We start from the raw sequence: 27,279 nt of genomic DNA on the forward strand, positions 1-27,279 counted from the left end.
CCTTTGGCATTTCTCCACCACCATTCTTCTCATGCCTAACTTGAGCTGAGACACAACCACATCAAAACGTAAAATCACTGGCTTTTAACATAATTAATGTGTTTGAGGACTTCCTCTGTTTTTCTTCTTAAGCCCATATCTGAACTTTACCTCATCCTCATCTGTTCTCCACAAATGGGGCTCAATGACTCACTGAAGCTCAGGGACAGAGTGAGAATGCTTGTTTTCTGTTATTTGGTGATTTTAAAAAAAAAAAAAACTTGAAGTTTTATTATTTGTGTCTAATTCAAAAATTTCCAAACCAGAGTAGATATGTCAAATGGTTTCATTAAAAGGAATGGTTGACTACTTATCCACAGGGATTATGCCCCTTCCTTTCCCTTCAGTCAGAGTGAAGGATTTGGATGGGACTAGAGTTAGAGTGAATCAGGAGAGGCGGCTGAGCTGTGGAGTGATGGATTCACTCATACTCACATCTCATGGTCATGGGTTAAGAAGCATAAAGAAGTATCTATGAAATCTACTAGGTAGCAGGCTCGGTGCCAAGTTGTTCTTAACTCTAGGAGATCCAGGGGTTGGTGCCAAGAAGTTCATGAATCCCTAGCATGAAATGCAAGATTGTTGGCTTTTATGCATATATCTATTCTCCTCAGAAGAAGCTTCATAGCTTCATCAAATTCTCAAAGGGATCAGGATCCATAAAACATCTCAGTAGGAAGATAAATAAGAAAGAAGGGCCACACTCCCAGAAACTTATATAGACCTGTATAAAGCACACTGCATATAGACAAGTGCAAGTTGCTTTACATAATGGATGCATCTCTAAAAGTCAGATATAAATCGCATAATATTTAAACTGTGATGGTACTTATGTAAACTAAATAATCCTTCAGTAAGATGATCAAGGTCTAGTCTATACATTTTATTTAAGTTCAAATTTTGCAATAGGGAAATATATAAGATATTTCAGATAAACTGTACTTCCTAGATAGTATCAAATTACATGTTAAAATTCACAGGACATAAGCACATGCATGCATGCACACATACACACAGATACACACACAAATATACTTCTTTCATGTTCCCAAACTAACAGTCACAGAGATCAGGTCAACATGCTCCTTGCATTATACTTGCCTTCTTCTATGAACATACCATTCCCTTACACCCCAACTTCCCATAGTCCAGGATACTCTGACAACTTTCTCACTACTTCTCTCAATGCAGGGTCCTCTTGTTCAACACTATGACATATATAATATCATACATAAATATAGCTAACTTTCTACATGATAGAGGATAGAAATGTATGAGCCTAATTCAATAATAAATATTCCGTTCCTCTTTTCACAGGCATCTCACCCTAGATGTAATTTTTCATTTTCCTTTAGAAGTTCAGACATAAGGATCATGGAAGAGCAGAAAGGACACCAGACTTACAGTCAAGAGACCTGAGTCCAACGCCTGGCCCCCATGCTTGGCTCCACTCTTTATCTGTTCCATGTGACCAAGTCACTTATCTTCTCTGAAGCAGCTTCCTCATCTGTAGAATGAGAAAATAGTACCTAACTAAGTGAAGGTTACATAAAGAACTGCTGTTAGATTAATGAAAATAATGATGAATAATAGTGAATGAACCTAGCACATGGGGTGGTAAGTAGAAAATGCTCAGGTACTTAATAAATAAATGTTACTTGAATCTGATCACAGCAAGTGCATTCAACCAAAAGATGGAATATTTCACATTAGGCTGGTTTCCTAGTATTTCCAGTTGGGTCTAGAAACAAAATGCCTGAAGAGCCTATTTTCAGAATTTCCTAAAACTTTTTTGAGAGAGTTTTGAATAGCTAGCTGGGATATAGATCCAAAACAAGACAAAAAACTTGATCATTTACACCCCATTTGGTGTGCATAGTAATATCCTTATGTGAAAAAAAAAATGTTTCCCATGTTGCATTAGAAAAAACTTCGAGTTCTTCAGTTATCTAAAATGACATGCTGAAAATACATTAAAAATTCCTAAAACCTTTTTTTTCCTAATGGTTGAGAAATTGAGGAAGCCCTGGAAGTTCCATTATGATTACCACATGATACTGGCATTTCACATGGTTCAAACTAATTCATGAGCATACTACGTGTAAGGTTTTGAAATAGGCATTTATGATTCTAAACACTATCAAATTAATTGTGACATTGAAAATACGCTATTCCCAGCACTTTCCACAAAACTAGATGAACGGAAGCCACTTCTTCTCCCACGCCTGTTAACGTATCCGTGATCTCTGCTGTCCTCCCTAAACTTACCCACTGGTACCATGTGACTCCTATCCTCTAGCACATTGTAATTTCCTTCTAAGACTCTGGGTCTTATTTTTCTTTTGAATTAAAAAGGAGTGTACTGGATCAACATGAATTTGATGGAAATTCTCAGCTGGCTGAAAGTTGGATATGAAAAAGCAGATGATGGAAATGCCCCAGTGTTGATAATGGGAACAGCAAAAGATCAAGACAGTAGAGGATTCTTGAGAGTTGGTGAAACCATTGTTGATATGGCCAATCATGATCCAATTTTCACTCATTCCTTTGAAGGCAGGCGTGTCTGTGTTCTGGGGTTATTCAGAATTTAGGTTATTCCCTCTGTATAAGTGCCCTTCCCATCAAACACATAGAAATCCTGTTCATTCTTTAAGGTCCTTAATCTTTCATAACACTCTTTTTCCATCAAAAAATGTATATAATAATAATAATCAATCCTTCCTGTTCCAGTGGCATTTTGTTTAGACCAATAATTTAGTGCTTTGCGTTGAACTGGGAAATCCTGGGAGGGCGAAGCCTGCAGCTTCTTCATCTTTGGGTGTACAGTACCTGGCACACAGGAGCCAGTGAGTAAATGTTTATGGAAACTGAACTGTGTTATCAGTCATCTTCTGTCTCTCAGGTGTCATAGCCTGAGAAATATTAGTGACCTCGGATCTGGAAGAGTGGTATAATCTACACCATTGAATACTGTCTCCGGCAGTACTACAGTATATAAAAACTAAGTAAAAGGAGTAAGACTTTGTGAACAGTAAGTAAAACAAACAAACACAAGAGCAACGTGTAATCACTCTCAGAATCACCCTAAACCCATGACCAGTAATTTTTAAAGACTTAAACAGCAGAAGGGACCAACATTCTCTGATACTAGATTGATACAGTCTGGAAAATGATAGCCACCCTGTTTAACCTTTAAAGAATAAATCTCTTCCTCTCTCAATAAATGCCTGGAAGGGGGTAAGAAAGATAGAAAGAAAAAGAGAAGAAAGGAGAAATGTGAAAGCTGGTTGAGAAGAAAGGATGTAAGAAAAGAAGCAAAAAACTGAGAAGGACAAGAAGCATCAGAGGGAAGGATGAAGAAAGGAAAGGTTAAGAGAAAAGAAGAAAGAAACTAATATATCCATGGGGGTATTTGCTCTGTGCTTGTTAGGCAACATCGTGTTTCTTTAACTAAATAAAGAAATTTAAAAGGATGCAGGAGACAGAAAAGCCATGGCAGGTCATATCGTGGTGAGAATCCTCCAGCTTCATTTAGGCTGCACTTTTCCCCAGGTGTCTGGCTGAGGTGCGTCTCCTAGACAGCCATGTTCGGTGACGCCACATATACACCCCCTTTATGAGATTTCATACTACCTACTTTAAGAGAGGGAACTTAAATGCAGTAGGAAGGATTTATTAGTAATGTTGTAAATAAAATATGTTTCCTGTTGCTTGAACGATCTCAGCAGATTTGTCTCTTGCTCTGTTGTCAGGCAGGACTTTCCGAGGGAAGTCTCCGGAGAGCACTTTCAGAATGGGATCAGCCATACATCTTTCCCTGGGCGCCATTAACTTAGACACAACCCCAATTTGGATTGGGAAAAAGTTAAACCTTTTAAAAAATATGGTCTTTCTGATAAGGCCCAAGAGGGGGAAATATATACATATATACATATTTCAAACCTAATAGCATACTTTCTCTGTCCAAGAAGTCAACATTCTTCATGTGTCCTCCCTGAGAACGGGGCTCGCACTTTACAAGCTGTGAACCTTTGCCCCATCGCATTTGTTCACACAGCAGGGCTGGTTTTGTCACCCACACCTGGGCCCCCCTGCCTGAGAATTGCTCAGCTAATGACCCTCTGCTTAGCAGATTTGCTCTATACAGATTCTACTTTCCCAGATGGACTTTTTTTTCCCCCCCTTCTCTGAAGAGACTTCCCTCCTCCACTTCAAAGTCTTGGTACTTGAAAACTTGATATATTTTGAACAGAAATGAAGGATTTGGAGTTAGGGAATACAGGAGAGAAAAAAAAGGGAAAGGGGTCAAAGAGCTACAGATGTAAATAAGCACAGTATATTCGTCGGGTTACACAAACACCTTTCACACTCTTGACTGTGCCTTGGCCCCATGAAATGCCTGGGTTTCAGCAAGGGAAAGATAGCAGCTGGCATCTATTGAGCATTACAGGGAGACCTGTAAGGAGCACGTGGCAGGGATCTAGACGGGGCGTGCGGGCTTCCTAAAATAAGGTACTATTGTGGGAATGGGAGGAATTAAATGAGTTTGTGAGACAGTAATTAGCAGTTAAGGGACTTGGTTAACTACAAATGGGGAGGGAAAGGATATACTCATGGAAATGAATGTCCAGGGTTCTGGCAAAAGGCATTGGCAGATGGTTCCTTCCTTGTGTGCTTTACATAATTTTGCCTATTTCCATATTATGGCAATCATTTTATGGTATCTAAATTGCTCTTTTGCAAGTCCCTCTCCCCTATTAGGCTATAATGTCCTTGAAGGTGGAGCATGTTGAACTTATTGCTATATCCACTAATGCTAAATATTTGTTGTAAGATGGTGAGAGTATGAGAATAAGAATGACTCACCCTTGGGCCAGTTGGACATCAATTCCTTCCTTGGCAATTGTTCCCTAGGCCACCTTTCCTGTACTAACTTAGACCTTTTTAAGAATGAAATCCCTCAGGTTTAGATTCTGCTTGAAGGGAATTGCTATAACGTTTTCACACAAATGAGTACAGGCCTGGAGGCCAGAGGCCTAAATAAAAATCAGCCTTTGGACAAATAGTAACCTTAACTTGAGTGGAGAATACAAGGCCCAAACTGGCTCTGTACCTCCCTGAGCCCCTGAGATCTGACACCTTCCAATGCAGCATTGCTGTGCCAGGAATGAATAAGGCAAGATCTGGGAGAGAGCTGCAGACAAGTAAGAATGATAAGGGTCTAAAGATGTAAGATGTGTTTCTATTCTTTCTGTAAAGTGAATCGAACCAGCCTCCTTTCATTGTCCTGAGCAGAACAAAAGCTGTGAATTTGGGTGTGTGTGTGTATCCCCCAAGATAAAATAAAGGAAGTAGCAGATTTTCTTTAATTTCCCATCTCCCTAATTTCCTAATTTTCCTCTAATTTTATCTTTTGTTGTACATATGTGTGCCCGTGTGTGTGTGTATATATATGTGTGTATATATATATTCATATCTCCTTAAACAGAAAAAATACAAAAAATGTGAATTTTCTTTGAAGGTTTCAAGTTGAAAGTGTCAGATGCAGGGTATATATTTTGCACAGTCTTTATTTTTTTCACAAGGTAGAAAACTGCAGCTCAAAAGAAACAAAAAATTGCTTCTGTTATATGGGGACTTCAATTTCTAATAACAGTGCAGTGGGAAATAATCATTTTCCCTCGCCCATTGAACAAATTTACTGAGCAGGGCAAGACACCCACCAGTGTTTGAAGCTACTTTTTTAGGACCAGGTCTAGCCAGACAGCAAGAGGAAGGCCACAGAAAAGATATAAATAGCCTACTCGCTCTTCTTTTCCCCCACTACCATCTCCTGCCCCCTCCTCTCTTCCTTTTATCCCATTTTATTGCAAACCAATATTTATTCACTTAATTCTTCTGTATCAATGCTCTTGACACAAACAGCCAGAGCTGCTTCATGAGAATTGCTTATTTTTTGGTAAAAGCACCTCACTCAGAAAGGGGGAGCAATCTCTACTCTAGACAGCTCTACAGAGTGACACTAACTGCCCACTTCTAAGCATGCTGAGCTCAGTGAACCCAAAGATACTTCTAATAAAGAAAAGGAGGAATCACTAAGTGTAACGTACTCAGCATCGACTCAAATATCACCACTGAGCAGCACACAGTCACTCAATATTATTTAGTATTACCAGCTGAGGGTCTATGTAGAGACTTTGGGTCAGATGGATATGGGCTCAAATTCACTAGATCAGGGACCTAGGGAAAGTAACTTAACCTCCAAGAGCTTCAGTATTACTATTCATAAAACTGGATAATAATAGCTACCTCTTGTGCATGCAGGTGTATCTGACACGATATGTGGCCCATGTTACGTGTGTCATCATTGGCAGCTAATATTAATGTTATTATCGTTGTTATTATTAAATCAGAATCTTCCATTCACATAGGAGGATCTATTATCTTCTGCTATGGGCCTATTTCTCTCCCGTCAGCAAGGATCCATTGTTCATCTTGGTGTCTTCCTTAGCCAGCAACTCTCTCCCAGCCACCTAGGGCAAATATGGAATTGACAAGAAGACTCAGCGTCCCTGTTCACAGACTCTAGGGACTATATCCTTCTTAGGTAACTTTAAGACAATTCTCTTTGCACATAACTCCATCACCTCTAAATGGCAAGAGCTCCCTCCCATCAGGATCACAGAGCGAGGCTTCCTCTCCTCACTACCTGCCGAAACCTGCTACATTTAGGTATGAACTTACTGTCTCCCCTAAGATCTGCTTTTTCAGTCTGCATTTGCAGGATGGGACATGGAGCTTGGCTTGTGGTGGGTACTCAGTAAATATTAAATTAATTGACTGACTAACTGATTGATGAATTGATTAAATGTCTTTCCTAGAAAATCACTCTCCTAAATTAGAAAGTTAGAGAATAATTCAGAAAGAAAAGCTGTGAGCCCTGGATAGGGAGTCCACCACTCATTTTACCCACAGTCTCCTAAAAGATCCATATCCTTCTATGTCCACGGCAATGCTGGACATTCCGATCAGGTGCTATAACAAACACGTTTTCAAGGCTGGCACACTGGAATTATCTCCATCCAGAGGCTATACTGGCAACTTGTTTAAGCCACCACCTGCGGGTGCTTCATGTATGGCCTCACGGGGTGAAAGCCTAGCTCCCCACAGGCACGATTAATTGAATCACAAAGAATAGAATACATTTGCAACACACTTTTGAATTAATTTAGGGTACTTCTTTAAAAATTAAGACAACTGCAACAGCAACTTTGGATTTCTATTACTTTATATAATTTAATAATCATATCATACACAGAATTTAAAGTGCACTCATGATAAATGGTCCCAAAAGGATTCAGGATAAAGTCGTTGAAGCCACCTGAAGACGAGTTTTGGAGTCCTTCGCTGTTCGTTCCTTTCTGGTAAATTTGGAAAATGTTACCTGCCTTGCCTATCTCACAGACTACCTGTAAGGATTCAGTGAAATAATGACGTGAAAGTCTTTATAAGCTGTAAAGTGATACACAAATAGAAATCATAAATATTATTCCTACAGATCTCTCCAGAGCAAGGCTGAGAGGCCTCCAGAGACACACCTCTTTAGATAGAGGCTTTCTGTGTTGAGTCCTATGTTCTAAGGGCACACATGGAGACATGCAGCTTATAGGACACTGGGCATGAAAATGTTAAAGAATGAACACCCATACACTCTGGGCCAAGAAAGGGGAGAGTGTCCAGTGATATTTATCCACAGGAAGTCAGGCATATCACAGCATCCATGTTTCTTCCCAAAGTAGGGAAACACTTTTCAATTTGGAGTTAAATTAGGAAGTGATCCTTTCCTCCAAAGGGAGTTTAAACTATAGCATCCTTTGCCATCGTGTGTTGAGAAGGATGTGCACACACCCAGGGAGAGCGCCCAGATTAAGAAGCAGAAAACTGAACACCGTGTACTTATTCCTGGGAGGAAGGCAGAGCTTCTGCGTCTACCTCATTGTGTTACTAGTACAGAACTTGACCTTCCACCACACAAAAACAACTGGAAAACTGAGCAAAATAAAGGAAACGGTTTTCAGACATTCAACAACCTGCAGGCTAGGACTGTGATCCCTGAGAGAAAGGGAACCACAAACCAGCAGAGTCCCTGGCTTCCCACCTGGAGGCACTTTGCAGGTGTGGAGTAGTGAGGGCTAACTGGGCAGAGTACAACCATCTCACTGAGTTGAGAAGAGATCAGAGGTGGTGAAGGCCAAGGGGGCTGGAATTTGAGGTGCAGAGAACTGGAGAGGAGGGAGATACACAGAGGAAGCGCTCCAGAAACCTGCAAGAAGGTACCCTTGACTCTGTTGCCCACCACCATGCCGTGCACATGTAGGCTGACACTGCACAAGTCAGTCTAAGAACTATTTCCATCAGGAGCTGTAAGCTGAACAATTCCAAGAGTCCATAAGAGATGGAAGGTAAGGGGTGTGTGTGTGTGTGTGTGTGTGTGTGTGTGTGTGTGTGTGTGTGTGTGTGTGTGTGTGTGTGTGTGTGTGTGTGTGTGTGAGAGAGAGAGAGAGAGAGAGAGAGAGAGACAGAGAGACAGAGAGACAGAGACAGAGACAGGTGAGAACTAGCATATGACATCCTGGAGCACAGTGATGTCCAACAATAATGGAATCCAGAAAAGTATCAATGGAATCCAAACTTAAAGAGAAGAAATTTAAACCAAATGATAGACTATTTTCTTGATAAGGTAACTATATTCAGCTAGAAATTTAATACATTTAATGTACAGTATTGCAAAGTATAGGGTCAGTGATTCTCAACAAATCTTTGGACGGCTTTGTAAAATCCTAACTTATAAAATCACTGGGTTACTGTTATAAATATAGACTTTATGAAACTATTCTGGCAGCAGCCAGAACTACGTGCCTGGAATAGGGAAAACCAAGTGAGCAAGGAGTTGATACTGAGCTGCTGTGCCTTAGTTCATCTCTATTGGTTACTAATATTAACATGCTTCCATTTTGAGCCCTGGGCTCTTCCTCAGGACTCCCTTAAATCTTCAACCAACTCTTCCCCAGGACCTCTCGAATCTTCCTAGAACCCAGAACTTAAAGGATTAAAACAGGCAAAGGAGGGGACCTCCAGGACTCTAGACACCTGTTTTGATTACTGCTGCAAATGCCGTACTTTTGCTATATATTTTCAGCATAATCCCAGGTAAGCAGTAACCTTACCAGAGCTTTACTTACAGTGTGTATTTTCCTCTAGATATCCTACACATTAAATACATATGATACATTAGAAAAGTGTGGCTAAGTCAATGTCATCCTCTAAAAAGATGACAGCTCTGAAGAGCCCACAACCACAAACGAACTTATGCCAGAGAAACGGCCTATCTGCTAAAAGATTATGTCAGCAAAAAGAGCCAGACCCTTAACCCCTAGAGTTTCCTATTTGGTCAGAATGTTCCTTATGGAAGGAATTAATAAGGGGAATAGAAAATCTGGTCAATGTGGCTAGTCTGCTCCTTACTAGCACCCAATATCTCCTAGAAAAATAGATGCCCAGTCTCCTTTGGTGCCTGTGAGAACTGGGCCTTCCCTAGACTTCCTTCATTCATTAAACATTTACTGAGTATATACTGTGGACCACATATGATGCCAAGGTGTAGGAAAAGAAAAGAAAGGTGTGGATACTTCACTTGTCTTCTTTAATAACCTCAATATTATCCATATGCCATACAGTCTTTAAATGATTGTCATCAGGAATCCAGGCAAGCTATCAACAAAGCCACTGAACTGCAATTGCCATGAATACAGGGACCTAGTTTGACTTTTACACAACTGTGTCCTCAGCACATAGCATAGTTTCAGGCATATAGTAGGTGCTCAATAAATTTAATTTCCTCACTTTCTCCATCCTCATACAGGTCAGTAAGTCTGTGTCATCCAGCTATCCATTCATCCATCCATCCATTTATCTATTATTGAGCGCCTTTCATAACCCTGGAACTTTACAGTTTATATATCATATCTGTATCAGCTAAGGTTCAATCACTTAAACCACTAAAAGATATAATTCTGAAAGTGTGCTTGTTTAAAAATGATTTGTTACAGAAATTTGAGTTATGTAACTGTGGGAGCTGATTAAGCAGTCCCTGTAAAGCTGCTGTTCTCAGATCTGATGTTGAAATTCAAGTCCACAGGGAAAACAGGGGGCAGAAGAAGACAGATGTAAGGTGAAGCAGAGCATGCACAAGCCAGAAGGCACAAGCACAGCCAGAGCCCATGATAATGGACTGAAACTTGCCAGTTGCTGTTGCCTCTGATCATGATGATGCGGGTGTCCTCCAGAAGCTTGGTCCCATCAACACAGAGCTGAGCTAAACATATGACTTGGATCAAGAACCTGAGAAACTGCCCAAGGCAATCTACAGATTCAATGCAATTCCTATCAAAATTACCAATGGCATTTTTCACAGAACTAGAATAAAGAAATCTTAAAATTTGTATGGAGACACGAAAGACCCCAAATAGCCAAAGCAATCTTGAGAAAGAAAAATGGAGCTGGAGGAATCAGGCTCCCTGACTTCAGACTATACTACAAAGCTACAGTCATCAAAACAGTATTGTACTGGCCCAAAAATAGCAATATAGATCAATGGAACAGGAGAGAAAACCCAGAAATAAACCCACGCACCTATGGTCAATTAATCTATCAAAAAGGAGGCAAGACTATACAATGATGGAAAGAGTCTCTTCAACAAATGGTGCTGGGAAAACTGGACAGCTACATGTAAAAAAAAAAATTAGAACATTCTTTAACACCATACATAAAAATAAGCTCAAAATGGATTAAAGACCTAAATGTGAGACCAGACACTATAAAACTCTTAGAGGAAAACATGAGCAGAACACTCTCTGACATAAATTGCAGCAATATCTTTTTTCGATCCATCTCCCAGAGTACTGGAAATAAAACAAAAATAAACAAATGGGACCTAATTAAACTCAAAAGCTTCTGCACAGCAAAGAAAACCATAAACAAAATGAAAAGACAACCCACAGATTGGGAGAAAATATTTGCAAATGATGTGACCGATGAGGGATTACTCTCCAAAATTTACAAACAGCCCATGTGGCTCAATATCATCAAAACAAACAACCCAATCAAAAAATGGGCAGAAGACCTAAATAGACATTTCTCCAAAGAAGACATACAGATGGCCAAGAGGCACATGAAAAGCTGCTCAACATCACTAATTATCAGAGAAATGTAAATCAAGACTACAATGAGGTACACCTCACACCAGTCAGAATGGCCATCATCAAAAAATCTACAAACAACAAATGCTGGAGAAGGTGTGGAGAAAAGGGAACCCTCTTACACTGTTGGTGGGAATATAAATTAATACAGCCACTATGGAGAACAGTATGGAGGTTCCTTTAAAAACTAAAAATAGGACTACCATGTGGTCCTGCAATCCCACTCCTGGGCATGTATCTGGAGAAAAACATGGTCTCAAAGGATACATGCACCACCCCAATGTTCACTGCAGCACTGTTTACATGGTCTCAAAGGATATATGCACCCACCCCAATGTTCATTGCAGCACTGTTTACAATAATCAAGACATGGAATCAACCTAAATGTCCATTAACAACCTAAATGTCCACTGACAGAGGAATGGATAAAGAAGCTGTGATACATATATACAATGGAATATTACTCAGCCACAAAAAAGAATGAAGTAATGCCATTTGCAGCAACATGGATGGACCTAGAGATTGTCATACTGAGTGAAGTAAGTCAAACAGATCAAGGGAAATATCGTATGATGTCACTTATATGTAGAATCTAAAAATAAATGATACAAATGAACTTATTTACAAAACAGATATAGACTCACAGACTTAGAGAACAAACTTACGGTCACCAGGAGGAAGGGTCGGGAGAAGGGATATTTAGGGAGTATGGGATTGACATGTACACACTGCTATACTTAAAATAGATAACAAACAAGGCCCCACTGTATAGCACAGGAAACTCTGCTCAATATTATGTAACGACCTAAATGGGAAAAGAATTTGAAAAAGACTAGATACGTGTGTGTATAACTGAATCACTTTGCCGTACACCTGAAACTATCACAACATTGTTAATCAACGATACTCCAATATAAAATAAAGTTAAAAAAAAAGAAGAAAGTAGATACAGGAGAAGACATTTGGCTGTGCCATACTCAGCTATATCATTAAACTGTTGAAGATGATTTTGAAAAAAAAAAGAATCTGAGAAACTGAAGGAGGAACCAGGGATCGGGGGAGCATGTCCAGACCTGGTCAATGAGGTAAGCCAGCAGATAATCAACAGTATCTTTTAGCTATAAAATGGTTTTGATTATACTACTACTTCCCTTTCATCCTCCAAAACTCACTCAGGAATCTCTCTTGTGCTCCGTCCTATCCAGAAACATACATGGAAGGAAAATCTGGGGAAATGTAGTTTAGCCAAGTTGACAATTTGCAGAGCCACCGTAGCAGCCTAGCTAATCTCATAATCCTAGGAGGTTGATTTTATTATTCCCACTATACAAACAGAGGAACTGAGACCGGAGAGTTTATGATCTCATAGTTAGTAATGGGCACAGCTGGGATTTAACTGCAAAGTTCCTTTCCCACTTCAGCATTATGGGAAAAAACCCAAATGCTAATAGGAAGCAGAGTGAGTGGACCAACACATTGTTGCAGGAGACAAAAAAAAAAAAAAAAAGAGCATAATAGCAGACAGTGGGGAAGAGCTGACCACTGCTGGGGCACAGTTACAGCTAAAAGCCTAGCTAGTGAGGCAGACATTGGACGTACTTCTAGAAGACACAGAAGGCCTTACACAGGGTTTCTATAAGAAGCCTGTTTTTGAAAAACAGCATCAAATTGGCTGCAGGAATCAAGATAGCCAGAGACACAACACAACCGCAAGAGGCACAATTCACTAAAAATGTAATGTAACTGTTGTCTCTAGAATTGTGCAAACAATGGTTCTGAAGCCAGGAGGCCATCACTAGACTAGTTAGCTGTATATACACCACAGAGCACAGCACCGCTTCAAACAAGTTGGGACAATTTACTGAGTAGATTAATACAATTGAATGAGTAGATAAATGAGGGACTACCCTAATGCACACAGAACGTTTCATTAGTTCATCCCCCCCAAAAGTATACACACACACACACACAGGCCACGTGAACTTCCCCATAGGGGGGAAGGTTGAGACTTGAGAGGTCACCTGTATTTGTTCATTTTATTTGGTTACTGTTACTGCTAGTGCTGTCACACCTGTGTTTGGCAGGCTGTCTAGAAGTGAAGTTTTTGATGGCAACTGAACTCTTTTAATGTCTCATCTCATCTAATTTTGAAAGTTGGGTCTGTTAACAGTATATTACCACACCACATAGATGTAGTTATTAGGAACTGTCCATGTCACATTCTAAGTGAGAACAGGGAGGAAATATCTGCTGTAAGAGGAGGAGTTGTTCCATTTATAGAAATGATGAATAGCATCAAAAAAGCAGGGTCATTTACAACAATAGGTGTCAGAAGGTTTGATGCGTGAACAATAGGCTGAGCCTGATAATATCCAGAAGGAAAGGCCAGCATTGTGTCAGGGGTACAGTCAGTCCCAGCAATGCTACATTACGAAACATTTCTTGCATCAGGCAAGCAGCCTGTGTATAGTCATCAGCTCTGGAAGGATCCCTCCTCCACTTCACTGGAGCTAGGCTGGAAGAGCAAAGTGGGAGGGGCAGGGTGGATGCCTCATTTCTGTCAACACACACCTATCATGCAGGGAATGGATAACCCATTCCACTCAAAAAAAGGGATAACCCATTCCACTCACCTCTCATGCAATCCCATTTGGAATAACCCGTTCCACTTTAAAAAAATAAAGTGATTTTCAAGAATTTGACTCATCGCTCACTTATTTGGAAACTTCCTGAGCTTTATCATTTTCCTTGAAACTACTGGGTACAGGAATGCTAGAAAATTTGTCTGAGCTCGCAGCGTGAAGCATTCTTACAGCGGGGCCAAAAAAGAAGCCAAGACCCTCCCTCTGAAAACCAGTCTTCAGATGTTCCTCCCCAGTTTTGCAATTTAGTGTATCCTCAAACCAGTGCTCTTAATGCTTCTGGGAATGCCCTTTATTTTACTAGGAAAAAAAATTCAGATGTTCAAAGGTGACTGGAATAATCTGTTCTCTCTCACAACAGAGGAACAACTCCTCCAACATGAGGATCGTTTTAATTTTGTCCTATTGTAACTTATAATGATTAGAGTGGAGAAGCCTTATTAAATACACTGGATATAAAGTGAATCTAATTTTATAGTTCTTAAAGTTGGCCAGCTTTTGAAAATGTAAATTACGTGAGGATAGTGCAGTATAAGCAGTCTCGAGAAACTGAGGTGAAGTGTGCAGGAGATCAGGGCTATACTGAACATTTACTAATGAAGCTTTCCAACACCAGGTATAGGCTTCTTACAGCACCTCCAAGCTCCTAACTCATTCCACCACTGTATTATTGATAGTTAAAACAGATAATTGCAGGGGAAATCATCCAGTGCAACCTCCTCCTTATACGCACTAATAATTTAGGCCAAGTAACTTAGCCAAGGACACCCAGAGATGTGGGAATCCCAGGCTGGGCCCTTTCCACTCCCTTTGCTGTGTCCCTCTATGTTAGGAAACGTAAAAAGTTGGCACTCTTTAAGATAAGGATAATCTCTTTTCCTTAGGAAGGTTCATTAAGAAGTGGCCTTGAGGTAGGGCATTGAACCCACTTTTCTACTAAGGTCATTTACCTCCATTTCTATAATGTAATTTTTCAGATGTTTAGTATTCTTTTTTATTGGGTTCTGCTTCAAGAGGCTGAAGAGTACACTTCACTTCAGTGATTCAAAGCTGCATTATCTCTTTTCTTCATTAAGAGAAATGTCTAAATAAACACTGGATTTTAGTTTAAGGGACCAGAAGACAATAGCTCAGGCTGCTTAGATCACAATATAAATTGGAGAATCTGGTTGTATTATAACAACTACAATTCACACCGGATAACATCCTTCTGATCTATTTCCTGTGCCTATTCTGCATCCCTCTCCCGACTTGCAGCCTGCAGTTGCTAAATGTCTTTAGTAGTAACCTCACAATAGGATATTTGACATTTTTAAATGCCTGTACAGTAAAAATATGGAAAATGTTATTTTTTAACAGCTCTATAAAGGTTTAAGAGTCTGTGAAAGCAGCAGCACAGTCAAAGTAAGTACCTTTGTCTGCCTGAGCTACTGTAATCATACTGTAATTATAGACTGGGTGCCTTAAACAGGCATTATTTCTCATAGTTCTTGAGGCTGCAAAGTCCAAGATCAAGGTACTGGCAGATTCAAATCTTGGTGAAGGCTATCTTCTTGGCTTGCAGATGGCCACAATCTCACTGTGTGCTCATTCAACCTCTTTGTGCACAGAGAGAGAGGCAGAGAGAGAGAGACATGTTTCCCTTTTCATATAAAGGCATTAATCCCATCATGAGGACCCACACTCATTACCTACTCTAAACCTAATCACCTCCCAAAGCCCCAAATACCATCTCAATGGGGGTTAGGGCTTCTACATGTGAATTTTGGGGAGACACAAACATTTAGTCCATAATAATACTGATAATACCCAAATTTCCTACAAGTTTTTTGTGCCCTTTTGTAATCCCTTGATCTTGTTCCTCCCCACAATCACCACCCCAGTCCCCAAACAACCACTAATCTGGCTTTCTTTCACTATAGATTAGTTTCTATTTCCTCAAGTTACATAAATGAAACCACATAGTATATATTCACTTTTTTTTAAGTCTGGTTTCTTTTATTCAGCATAGTTATTTTGAGATTTTTCCATGTTGTGAATATTAACAATTCTTTTTGTTTGTTTGTTTTGCTGAGTAGTATTCCATTGTTTGGATATCCCACAATTGTTTATACATGCATTGTTGATGGACATTTGGGTTTTTTCCAGTTTGGGGCTATTATAAATAAAGCTCCTTTGAACTTTCATGTACAAATATTTGTATGGATATATGTGTTTGTTTATCGTGGGTAAATATCTAGGAGTAGGATGGCAGAATAATATGATAGGTGACTGTTTAACTTTTTAAAAGACTGTCAATCTATTTTCCAAAGTGACTGTACTATTTTACAATCCTGCTACCAGCGTAGAAGAGTTCTTCCTCCACATCTTTGGCAACACTTGGTATGGTCAGTTGTTTGTTTGTTTTATAATGTTATCAAATGTTTTTTTTTCCCCCAGCTTTATGGAGATATTACTTATATATAAGATATTTAAGTTTAAGGTGTACAACATGATGATTTGATACACACCTATATTGCCAAATGATTACCAAAATAAGGTTAACACCTCCATCCCCTCTCATAATTACCACTTTTTTGTGTATGTGGCGATTTAAAAACTACTCATTTAACAAGTTTCAAGTATATAATACATAATTGTTCATTATAGTCACCATGCTATCCATTAGATTCCCCAGAACTTACTCATCTTATAGGTGCAATTTTGTTCCCTTGGACCAAAATCACTCCATTACCCCCACTCCCTAGCCTCTGACAACTGACATTTTACTGTCTATTTCTGTGAGTGCAGCTTTTTTAGATTCCACATATAAGTGACAGCATACAGTATTTGTCATTCTCTGACTTATTTCACTTAGCTTAATTCCCTCCAGGTTCACCCATGTTGTTGCAGAAGGCAAGATGTTTCCCTTTTTTTTTTTTTTTGGCTCAGTAATATTCCATGTATATATATGCTACATTTTCTTTATCCATTTATCCATCGATGAACACAAAGGTTGTTTCCAAGTCTTGGCTTTTGTAGATAATGTTGTAATGAACATGAGAGTGCAGATATTTCTTCAAAATAGTGATTTCATATTTTAAAACATATGGCCAGAAATGGAACTGGATCATACGGTAGTTCTATTTTTCATTTTTGAGGAACTTCCATACTGTTTTCCATGAAGTGGTGAATGTACCACTTTATACTCCCAACTACAGTGCACAAGGGATCTCTTTTCTCCACATCCTTACCAACACTTGTCTCTTGTCTTTTTGATGACAGCCATTCTAGCAGATATGAAGTGATATCTCATTGTGATTTTGATTTGTCTATACTCAATGATTAGTGATGCTGAACATCTTTGTATGTACTTTTTGAAAAAAATGTGTATTCAAGTCCTTTGTCCATTTTAAAATCAGATTTTTTTTCTTCTTTGCTTTTGAGTTGTATGAGTTCCTTATATATTTTGGATATTAACCCCTAACTGAATAAATGGTTTGCAAATATTTTATCCCATTTCATAGATTGCTTTTTCATTTTGTTGATTGTTTATCTTGCTGTGCAGAGGCTTTTTTGTTTGATGTAGTCCAACTTATTTATTTTTGCCTTTGTTGCTTAAACTTTTGGTGTCATATCCAAAAAAATCATTGTCAAAAGCAACATCAGGGAGATCTTTCCCTATGTTTTCTTCTAGGACTTTTACAACGTCGTGTCTTACATTTAAATCTTTAATCCATTTTGAGTTTGTTTTGTGGATAGGGGGTCCAGTTTTAGACCTTTACATGTGAATATCCAATTTTCCCAACACCACTTATAAAAGAGATTAGCTTTTCCCCATTGATTATTCTTGGCTCTCTTGTCAAATATTAATTGACCGTTTATGCATGAGTTTATCTCTATGCTCTTGATTCTGCTCCATTGGTCTATGTCTGTTTTTATGTCAGTACCATACTGTTTTGATTATTGCAGCTTTGTGATAAAGTTTGAAGCCAGAAATTGTGATGCCTCCAGCTTTGTTCTTCTTTCTAAGGATTATTTTAGCTACTCAGAGTTTTTGTGTGTTTGTGTGTGTGTGGTTCTGTATGAATTTTAGGATTGTTTTTCCTATTTCTGTGAAAAAAGGCATTACCATGCCTTTCTTGTTTTGTGACTTAACATATGATCTATCCTGGAGAATGTTTCATGTGCACTTGAGAAGAATGTGTACTGTGCTGATGTTGTGTGGGATGTTCTGTACATGTACATTAAATCTATTGGTCAAGTCCAGTGCTTTCTAATAGATTTTCTGCCTGAAAGATCTATCCATTGTTGAATATAATCCATACCATTGTTGTAGTACTGTCTATTTCTCCTTTCATATCTGTTAGCACTTGTTTAATTTAACTCAATTACCTGTTTAAAGACCATAGCTCCAAATATAGACACATTCTGGGGTACTTGAAGTTAGGAGTTCAACATAATAATTTTGAGTTAAGGATCTTAAATAGGGAGATTATCCTGGATTATCTGAGCGGTCCCAATATAACCACAAGTGTCCTTATAAGAAGGATGCAGGAGACTTGAGGTTCAGGAGAAGGTCATGTGATTACATCAAAGATTAGAGTGATGCAGCCATGAACCTAGAAATGCCAGACTCTAGACACCAAAAGTGGTAAGAAATAGAAAATTTTCCTGGAGTTTTCAGAAGAAACCAGCTCTACTAGCACCATGACTTTAGGCCTTTAAGACTCATTTTGGACTTCTGACCTCTGGAATTATAAGAGAACAAATCTGCGTTCTCTTAACCCCTAAGTTTGTTGTAATTTATCATAGCAGTAATCAGAATCTAACACACCTGGTAAGCCACAGGCTAGAAGAGCAAATGTCTTTCCCCTTTCTGTTGGTTATCACTGCTGATCTAGTTTGTTATGTATAGTTTATAAGGTGGCACCTGCAGGCCTCAAAAGATTCTTTTGACAGGGGACTCAATCCTGTGCAGCAAATCTTCATATTAGTAATCTCTTAAGATATTTCGCTTTCTTGACCTCACCTCCAGACAGTGGCATTACCAAGCCTTTCTCTCTGTCCCCTACCACAGTGATCCCCACAAAGAAGGGTTAAGAAGGTTTTTTTTTTTTCTCTTCTTTTCCCCTTGCCCCAATTTGGGGCCTATAATGTGGTGAGATCTATTTTCCATATCTCTCGGAAACCAAACGCTCAACAAGTGGGCCATGACAACCCTGCCTGGCCTTATCACTAACTCACCTCTCCACAGTGCTCCTTGCCCCACTTCAGAAACATCAGGACACATCAACAACACTGGTGTCCTACTCAGCCAACTGAGGAATAAGTGACAGTTTCCTCTTACAGCAGATGCCCACAAACTTTGTGAATATTTTTACTCGCTCAGCAACCCCCAATCCCATTTGACTGAGGAAAAGGGACCATCTGTGTGTTTCTTCCCTTTCCCTCTCCTCATGAACACCATTCCCCTGACTCTTTAAGTCCCCTACCTATTATTCCCATTGTCATAGATCATCAAACAAGTTTAATTCTGCTCACACCAGGAACTGAGTAGGAGTCTCATAGAAGAACCAGGCATTTTTTAAAAACTCAGGCTTGGAGAATTTAATGGCTTTGTTCTCTACAGGGTACCACTTCTACTGTAATCTTTGCACTCCTCAGTGTTCTATAAGGAAAGAAAAGACCTCAATCAGTATCTCACATTATCCTATTACACTCATATCATCCTAGTTTAGATGTCTCTTTTGCATCCCAAGTGACTATATGGCTTAATTAAGCAGAGAATGATATGCATGAAAGCTAGTCCTTGAATCTAGCCCCCTCATTCTAACACCCTGTCTGTTACCAATTTATCTCAAAAGGGGCTCTTCTTTGCCATGAAGGGGTCCAGGTCAGCTAGCCTGAATAAAAAACGCAAACATAGAGTCACTACTATGAAGAACAATCCAAATATAACACAAGGACTTGGCTGATGATGACTAAGTGGCTGAATTGCCCCTATGATGAGCAAAGCTATATGTTTTATATCTCTCCACTCACATGCAATTCTGAAACAGGTGCTTTTATTTAGCTTTCCTTAATCCCCTCAGTCATATTACCTCATGCTTGCAAACACTTGGAACAGAAAGGTCTTACAAGTATCCAATAAGTTAGAAAAGGCAGTTGAAATATACACTTCACAACTGCAACTAGCCAGTTCCAATACCCCACAGATGCCCAGTAAATGCTGTTGATCATCTGGCTAAGAGTGTAAAGTATCTCTGGGGACTCCTTAGGAAAATAAAATCTGGCCCATGAATCTTCACTTTTATACTGACTTAGAGTGTTTAGCACAAAGGTTGGCACAAAATAGGCACTTGGGAAATGATGATTGTGCTAAATGGAACTGAATGGAATTATTTATACATCTATGTCTGACCCTACGACAAAATCCTGATAGGGTGAACTAATGGATGAAAAAAAAAAAAAAGAGGATGGATGATGTACTTCTAAGTAATGGCTGGAGGAGGAAACAGTGACTTATGTTAAGTGAAGGGTAAAGTGATGAGTTAGGGGAATTATTGACTTTGGAGGCCTTAATGCTTTAAGCGTAACACTGGCTATTTAATTTGAGGTAGAAAATAAGCTTCTGTTTGGAAATGAGTCAGAGAACTTCCCTTTTCTGAGGAAACTTGGTACTTTCTCAACCACCACTAGTGTGTGTGTGTGAGCGTGTGCATGCACATATGTGTGTGAAAGTACATGAATGTACAGCATTGGGGTGATGATGAATGTCACAGAGACTGAGGATTCTAATTTAACACATTCCCTCATTTAGACACATAACACTGTTTTGACAAGACAAGCTTTCCTCTCTGCACATCCAAGTGTAAATGCCAAAGGATAAAGTTTTAGAGTTAACAAGACATGACTTTCTAGATGACTGTTGGTATCAAGACATATGTCTGCTCAATATATACACATGCATGTGTACACATACCAAAACATGCACCAAAAACAGCAGAGAAGGAAAAAACAGGCCAGAGAGAACAACCTCACTGCTTGTACTCATCTGAAGGAATGGACTCTGTTCTGTTATAGATGAAATCATTTGGCTATGGTGACAGAAAACTTCCCAGTGGTCTTTTACACTATACTTCACCCGAGCTCCCTGTCAGCACTCCTGTGTCTTGGACTGAGCCAGGAAATATCCCTAGTGCAAACAGACAACACTCTCCTCTGAAGCCATGCACATCTGCACAATGCAAACCCATCCACGTTTATTCCTGTGAAACCCATCAAAGGATAATAATTTAATACAACTCTCTATATGAGCTAAGCACATTTTTATCTGGGATCTGACCCTGGGATAACTTTCCTCCTATTTCTCAGACCCTTGCTGCCCCCTGTAGTCCTCTGACTTCACATTAGCATCCACTTCAGGGCCATTCTGGGAGCTATTAGGACAGAATTCTTTAAGTGTTTATTAGTGAAAAACATTTTAAGGAATTTGGTTATACAGTCAACTGAGGTCATTAAAAAATGTATCAGAAAGTAGGGCAAAGAACTGATGAAGGGAAAGTATATAATGAAATAAGTAAAGCCATTTCATAGGTGAATTTTGACTCTCCAATTATTTCAGGTGGATGAGTTACTGTAAACCAGTTGTAAAAGTCATAATATAGAGAAAGCTTGTCAGCTTAATGAAATTCACTTCCATGCCTCTGCAACTTGTGTTTCTTGTGTGATAAATGTACTCTGTTGTGCACCATTTTGTTTATAAAATGACACACAAAAGCAACAACACTACAGAGCAAAAGCCAGGGAAGCCTCAACCTTGGACCTGAAAGTGAGCTTTGAATGAATGCTTCTTGAGGGAGTCTGACGAAGGTCTGATGTGGCTTTCTTTCTTTTCAATTCAGTGGACTTCCCCCAACCAAAGATGAAAGGAGCCTACAGCTTAGACAAAAATGGAATGAGCACATTTGAAAGTAAGGACTTAAAACCCCCCATTCCTTTTGACTACTGTGACTTTTATCCCCCAAGATAACTCCTGGGTACCACTGGCCTTAGAGGACAAGACAGTACCAAAACAATGACCACCGCAAACTACCCATATGAAATTGTGTGTTCAAAATCTTTACTCATGCAGATGTCCTGCATGTCAACCGTCAGTCAAACATGTACACAAGGTGACAATTAACACCTAATGCAATGCTTCACCTTCTCAAACCAACCCTTCCCCTGGCAGCAAGCATAATTTATTTTTTATTACTTCCTCTGGGTCCAGCTGTGTAGTGAAAGTTCAAACGTGTATACCCTATTTTTAGCTATATGTAATACGTTAACTGGGGGAATGTGAAAATCTTAAGTGTATATAATTAACCCCAAGCATTTTAAATACCTTAATTATAGTTTCAGTTAAACTAAGCAGTTAATATCTCTAATCCAGAGTGCATATACAATGAACCTACATATTTAAAATTCAACACCAAATGAATGCCAACTGAAGACGGGAAACAAAAAGTAAAAACTTTGGAAATTATGCAATGATATGGGTTTGTCCACTGTCTAATGCCTCTATATTTATCGTCTGCTTATTAGAGCAAAGAGACCGAAAATTTTATCTTCGTAAAACTTAGGTCCCTGTCTGTAAGGTGAGTGTTCTGGGGACCTGTGCTTCCTTCTAAAGTCACCAGAATCTGCTTTTTCTTAGAGTTTGCAGAAACAGAGCCCTAACTGGCCTGGGGTGTGAGCCAGCGGGTACGGAAATAGGGTAATCTGACAATCGTATCTATCATATAAAACTAATCATTCGGGCTTATTCAACATATCTGGCAGTCTATAAGTGCAACTCATATAAGTACTGTGACGCTTTCGCCTCCCCACAAATATTCTCCACCAGCCTGATACTTGGCCTAAAGTATCCTTCCCTTTAGAGTTAGTTGTTCCTTTGCCCGTGGTTACTGAACATAGCTGCCCATCAGATTCCCAACTTGTCAAGAAACTTGTTACGAAACTTGTTAAGAAACAGATTCCCAAACCCTATCCTAGACCTACTGAATCAGAATCTCTAGAGACAGGGTATAGGGAATCTATATTTTAACCAGTTTTCCAGACGTGATACATTTAGTCCAGCTGATCCAGTATTTGGACACTATTCGTTTAGAAAACAAACAGGAAACAGAGAGAAAAAGAAACACTGCTAAAACACGTAGGGCAGAGAGGGTTCTAAACTTCACCATAATAACAAAGATGAGTTTGCCAGATGAGCTAGTCGTCACCTGGAAAGGCTCACAGAACATTTCTATCCCAGGAATCATAAACTCAGATGCCTTCGGGGCAGGCAGATAACATAAATGAGCGAGGCCAGCTGAGTGGAACATGCATGGCTTCCTCAGTCTGTATTTCATTTCTCACTTTTGATAGAAACATGGGGACAATAAATATCCCAGAAGCCTCTGAACCCTTTTATGAGAAAAGCAATGGTGCAAGAATGATAATAAAGGGTCACAGGCACTCAGTTGTAGTGTCCGGAGTAATAGGGAGGAGTGGGGACTTTGGCAACTGAAGAGTTCCTACCACATCTAAAGTGAGCAGCTTATATTACACTCAATTCCTGTCCATTTTTATGGCAGCAAAGCCTGTGCAAAAGGAGCGAGGATTAACAAAGGGAAGGTTAAAGAAAGGCTAGGCAGGAATGGGGAAGCATTCAATTTAAGTTGGATCTAGCCTAACAGGAAGGAAAGGCTTGTCCTAGTGTTCTCTCCATAGGAAGGTAGAGACAAAGAACCTACTGTTCTATTATATTGAGATTTTGATGAAACAAACTGGAATTTGGAATCTGGCGTATGTGAAATAGAATCCCAGCAATCAAATTAATGAACCCTATCTGAGCGTCAATGTTTTCATTTTTTTCAGTGGGAGGTAATATCTAACTTGTATGGGTATTTTGAGGATTCTGTGTGAAAATGCATATGAAGGCAGCAAACACGTGTCCTGACACACAGGGAACATTTGGTGAATAACAATTTTATTTTTTTCTTGAACTTTCCATATTTGGGTCAGAGCACACTCCCATATTCTCCTCTTTACATCTATAGCTCTATGAATATTTTAGGAAAGTCGTTGCTTTATCTCAACCATTTATGCTGTTTATAAAACTGAACCAACTCAGGCAGTGTTTCCTTAGATTTCTGCAGTCTCTCTAAGATTTCTTCTAAGCATTATACTTATACTTATACTTAGGATTTGAATAGCAGTCAGGCATTAGAAGATATTCTGTGGTTGTTTTTTAAAAATTATTTTTCATTTAAAAATTGGTGATATAATTTTTCAACAACAAGAATTTATGACCTCATGTTTCCCTTGACACAACCTGGAATTTATCTGGCCCTCTCACTTGGCCATCATGCACATACTCAGAAGATACATGACATCATTAATTATTACCAGGTCTCCAGGATTTATTTTATCTTTATTTCTTTTCATGGTATTTTAGAGTTTTTCATAACTTTGTTCTTTATCCTCTAACAAACAGAAGTAGTAAAACAGAAAGTATGTTCTCATATAGAAAAAGTAATTTCCCAGTTTGCTAATCTGGGAAAAACCAAGAATACTAATAGCCAATGTTTGTTTGATTCATTCATTCACAAGCACTACCTGAGGGACGACCATGGGTTAGAAACAGTGCTTGATGCATTCATATACATGGGAAAATGGTAATATAAGGCCCTCCACAAACAGCTTCTGAACAGAAGCTTCTAAGACAGCTTCTATTCAGTATATATCTGATGGCTGCATAACACTTTGCCTGACAATTCTAATGAAGGCACCATGATTACATCTTGACAATCAGTTACACTACTCATGACTGCTCTATATGACATACATTCCCTAGATTTAGGACCTAAAAAGAAAACCGAAACAATGTGGCATTAGATACAGATTCATCGTGTGATATCGAATTCCATCATTTTCATCGTCACTAGGTTAATTTAATAATTAATCATTTATTAATATTAAATATTCATTTAAAGGTGTTTTCATTGGCTCTTTCCCTTATGTGATTTCCCCACTATCTTTAGCATTTGGTTTCTCAGCTTCACTTTTCTTATTTTCCAAGCCAGAAAGACGCCAGTTTTCCTACTTTCACTCCACTGGTTCTATGCTCTGCAAGGGTTACACTTAGCTCTGGTCGAAAAGCAATGGAGGTAAGAACTGACTTGTATAGTGACCCACCTCCCTCCGTCCGAGCGTACACTCCCCAGTCAAGTCTGTCTGCTTCTATTCATTCTCCAGTACCATCAGGTAGATGTTGTTTTTTAACACTGTGACCAAATTGTATAGTGTTTTCTGCCCAGAGCAGCTACCTCATGGGGTTTGAGTTTATCACACCCAGAAGAGGAAGCCAGTCAATGTCTAAAAGCAAAGGGTTTTTTTGCACTTGAAGAGACTTCAGAGTTCATCTAGATAAGCAAACTTACACCCGGGAGATTAAGTGATGTGACCACAGTCACACAGCTACTTCATGATGAAAACCACTAAATATATGGCTTGGCCCAAATCTTGTACATGATGTGCCAAAAACAGCACTGTGACCTGTTTGGCTGAATGGGGTGAACCAGTAGAGCAGGCCACTGGAAGACCATCATCAAGAGGAACCAGAGGGCTTCCCTGGTGGCGCAGTGGTTGAGAGTCCGCCTGCCGATGCAGGGGACGCGGGTTCGAGCCCCGGTCTGGGAAGATCCCACATGCCACGGGGTGGCTGGGCCCGTGAGCCATGGCCGCTGAGCCTGCGCGTTCGGAGCCTGTTGCTCCGCAACGGGAGAGGCCACAACGGTGAGAGGCCCACGTACCCCAAAAAAAAGAGGAACTAGAGAACCTCCTTGAAAAGCACCTGCCCTAAGAGAAATGGAGCCAAGACAGGTAGGCCTGGTCCAGATTGGTGGTATGATTTTTTACCCAAATTCACTTCCTTCCAGCTCCCTAAGGCTCATGTCTGAGTCTTATGACAGTTTGGGCTATTGGTACAACCAGAAAGAGTTTGGAACAAAAGCCACATTTCTTTGGTACTCTTCTAAGAGACGGTAACAAAATGGTGGGTGATTAAGGCATTTTATCCAACTACACACAAGACAACTTGTGGCTCTGACACCTCTAGTTCTCCAGTGTACCAACAGTGGCAAAGGCAGAGCCCAGAGGAGGAGGGCAGTGCCTATCAAAAGCAGCAGGAGAACCTGGAAGAAGCACAGTGCTCCACTCTGCTTAAAATGTGTGGCAGGAACAGAGGTCTTCAGAAGGGGCAGTGGTAGAGGATATGGCAGCATCTAGCAGAGGGCTTCCAGAACAGGGAAAGGGGGATTGTCATTGATGAAATTTGTTCTTGAGAACATTGGAGAGGTCCCTTGGGAGGAGGAGCTTTTCAGGAACCTAGAAGTTCTGCATTGACTGGTGATACAAGACACATGAAACACACATGTTTACAAGCAGTGTGATCCAATTTCAAATTCTGTGCTCATGTGGCCTAAGTAAGCACAGGTTACAAATATATATTAGCCAACTGATTGACAATATAATTGTCAACTGGGATTAATGGACAGAAAAGATGCAAGGGATAATTTTAAGCAAATAGAATATTATATATAAAGACACGGAAGTAAGAAAAGGCATGTAGAAATAAAAGCAGTGTGTTTTGGTGACAGTATTTGCCCAATCAACAGATCAACTCCTTCAGGTCATATCAAAATCAACTAACATGCAGCCCAATAAGTAAATATCCTGCCGCTCAGGTATCTTTATTAGTATAAATATAAATTTCCCGTGCAAGGGGAAACAGGAAAGTAACAAGGTGATTCAGTCAAAGAAAGGCTAGAGAAACATTCTTCAGTATTTCAAAATGTAGGTGCCAATGCCCTACTTGTAATGGTAAGAGCACTCTTCAGGTAGGTCAGCAAAGGAGTCCCATGACTGAAGCAGGGAGACCAATGTGGGTGTGAAGGGAGGCTGAGGCTGGATGTGAGGGACATAGTGGAAGTTTCTTTATGGGGGAGGGTCTTACATACAAGGCCGTTGAGTTCAGATTTCATTCAATAGGCAATAGAGAGATTTCTGCTGCTTCTTGAGCAGGGGCACAATGTGATAAATATGCTGCTGGGAAGAGATAACATTAGAGCAGTGTGCAGTGTGAAGGAAGGAAAGAGGTCCCCTGAAGCTTTTTCAATGACTCATGTAGGAGATGAGGGGACCAGGCCTGGGATGCTGGCACAGGGAATGCAGACAGAAACCACAAGGGTTGAGACTTACAGATGGAATATTAGCATGATTAGTATCCTCATAACTTCTAAAGGGCAAGCCTGCACATCATTCAGGATGTA

At 39.7% G+C, this 27,279-nt stretch overlaps 1 long non-coding RNA gene across 1 annotated transcript in view; it reads right to left on the reverse strand.

The window, feature by feature from the left end:
• Positions 1 to 257: 257 nt before the first annotated feature.
• LOC307189451 overlaps positions 258 to 27,279 on the reverse strand; it is a 332,883-nt gene continuing 305,861 nt past the window's right edge. Inside the window, exon 4 of the long non-coding RNA XR_013829192.1 lies at positions 258 to 1,546. This is a non-coding gene — a long non-coding RNA (uncharacterized lncRNA). The remainder of the gene's footprint in view (positions 1,547 to 27,279) is intronic.

The sequence above is a fragment of the Stenella coeruleoalba genome, assembly GCF_951394435.1.
Source record: "Stenella coeruleoalba genome assembly, chromosome: 7".
NCBI lineage: Eukaryota > Metazoa > Chordata > Mammalia > Artiodactyla > Delphinidae > Stenella > Stenella coeruleoalba.